General features: G+C 33.4%; 1 pseudogene; it reads right to left on the bottom strand.

The window, feature by feature from the left end:
• Nucleotides 1–1,519: 1,519 nt before the first annotated feature.
• Nucleotides 1,520–2,146, bottom strand: LOC146999782 (NADH dehydrogenase [ubiquinone] flavoprotein 2, mitochondrial pseudogene; annotated as a pseudogene).
• Between the last annotated feature and the right edge of the window lie 519 nt (nucleotides 2,147–2,665).

The raw sequence follows: 2,665 nt of genomic DNA, 5'->3' as shown, positions 1-2,665 counted from the left end.
CATGTGGGTTGTGCTTATGCAGAAGTCAGAGGAAAATTTGTGATTCCATTCTAGGGTATATATTGTAGTGTCCAAGGATCAAGTGCAGTACTCCAGGATTAGCAGCAAGCACTTTTATTCACTGTGCCTTCCTTCCAACCCTATTTAATATTTAAATTACTAAAGAATATATACCAAAAAATAAACTATTCAAAGTCATATTAATGGTAACTACAGACAAGAGCAGTTCAACTTGGATAAAGCATAGCTCTCACTATTTACATGGTGTCCTGAAAATAATTTTAATTACGAACAAAGCAAAAATTATACTTCAGTGGATTTCTAATTTTGCTTTCTGCAGTGGTTTGAATAAGAATGACACCTGTCTCGAAAAAACGAAAAAAAAAAAAAAGAATGACACCTGTGGGCTCATGTATTCCAGTGCTTGTTCATAAGGGAATGGCACTACTTCAGAGAAATTAGAAGATGTGGCCTTGTACTAGTAGGTGAGTCCTTGTAGGAGGAAATATGACCTTGTCGGTGAAAGACTGTCAGATCAGTGCCAGTGTCTTATTCTTGCTGGTCCCTGTGAATCCAGTAATAGAATCCTCAGTGACTTCACCAGCACCTGTGTCTGCATGCCACCAGGCTACCCTGCATAACGACAGTGGACTGTAAGCAAATCACTCTTGAATGTTTTTCTTCACAGAGATAGAACACTGAAGAGATCACTTCCTCTGGTATTCTACCTGAAAACTTCTGCATTTCTTTTCCAGCCTTACTCACAATTGTTAGCAACATGGACTGGACTTTAAACAACTTCTTTAATTTGTCTGAATTATCATATCACTCCTGGATCTTATCACATGGCTCAAATTCATTGCTACTGCAGGAAGATGCCCTTGTGCAATGTTCCATATTCTCATTTCAATTTAATACATAATTTTATAAGTTTTACCATCTAAAAATTTTTCTTTATAGTCTAAGTGTTTCAGGAAACTAGGTATTATTATCTTATAGATTCATTTACAATGAAAAAGGATTTTTTTCTTGTAAAAGCCTTACATATTTCTGATGAATAGTCAAATTATAAATGCCAGTCTTGGAAGGCAGCAAATGAGAACAATATTGAATGAATATGTGATTAGAGAAATATAAAATTAACACTTTAATTTATTTGAGCTATAATGAGTAATATGTGGCTGGCTTTTTTCTCATTTTAAATTCAGTGGCTCTTAATAATAACATGAAATAAAAGCTGTATATTTTTATCTGCCATCAGGGTCTTTCTGTTATAGTCTATCAGTGAATCACTAATGCTCTGACCCTGTGTAATGGCTTTCACTACTGTTCCTTTTAAAGCACCAATTGGTGATAATACTCTATCATAGCAGATCATGAAAACCAATTATTAAAGGAAAAGAATTCACCAAGCAAAATGCATAACTGGAAGTACTGGGAAAATAAAGAGGATTTTTTAAAAAAATGTAAATAATTTCATATTTTATTTCTCCAGTGACATCTCTACAGTGAATATAAGTTAAAGTCTTTCTTCTACAGCAATGCTACGTTGTTTGGGTGGTTCAGTCAAAGAAGGAAGGCCTCCAGCTGGCTCAAAATAGAACCAGACACTTCTTGGCCCAGGCTTTGGAACTTTCCCAGTTCTGAGTTCATTAGTATTATCTTCAATAACCTTGGTTGTTAGATCCTCATAGAAGTTGTCATTTATTTGAATCATTGGTGCATTTACACATCCTGAAGTATTCACCTTCCATAACAGTGAATAGTTTTTCAGGTGTAGTGCATCTACCTTTTGTTCTAAGCATTCTCTGAAGGGTCTCCAGTCTCTCAGAATCTCAAGCATGCAAAGATACTAGTACATACATGAAACTGGCTTTTGATTATACATTGTATAAAAAGTTTTTACTTTGCATACTCTCATTAGAGGTAGTTCTAAAACTTCTGCCACACTTTTCAAAGCAGAGAGGAAAAACCTTCTATTCTGCCTTTGTGGTAGATCCAGGACAGGCAGCAGAACTGCTTTATGCCCATCTGGGTAATTTTTTATTACTGCTTCCATTATCTTATACTTTCCTGGTGTAGAATCAAATGGAGTATCTGGGTAATTCTCAGGAGGATTACAATGCACAAATAAGGCTCCTCGCATGTCTTCAGAACATGACTGGCCACAATATTCTCCTATCCTGGCTGCTCAAGTCTGGTTCTGAATGTAAAGAAGATTTTTTATAGTGAAGTAGTGTCTGGCTACATCAATAGACAAGTAAATTTATTACACAATTTCAATTACTGTTTTTATAAACTTTACAAGAGAAGCAATAAACCATTTTCAAAATACATGCTGAAATACTTAAACACCTATATAATTTTTCTTCTAACAAGTTTTGAAGATTGTATTGCTTGTATAATATTAGTCTATTTGAACGAGTTTTTTAAAAAGTATTTCTCTAGTTATATTACAAAACAAGTATTTCTGTTGTTTTTCAAAAAATATTATTGATTTTGTATTCTAAGTTAAAAGTATCTTATTTAAAATAAGAGTATAATTTTCGAAAAATGCTATTATTCAATTAGATGAATTTTGAGCATAGTTAAATTGTATAGATGCAAATTAATCTTAACATAACTTTATTTCCATTTATGATGTTAATAAACGTGGTACTTTTAA

This window comes from Mus caroli, unplaced genomic scaffold (genome assembly GCF_978045245.1).
Source record: "Mus caroli unplaced genomic scaffold, Mus_caroli_1 scaffold_39, whole genome shotgun sequence".
Lineage (NCBI taxonomy): Eukaryota > Metazoa > Chordata > Mammalia > Rodentia > Muridae > Mus > Mus caroli.
Note: the sequence above shows the minus strand (reverse complement) of the source record. Positions and strands in the feature narration are given on the sequence as shown.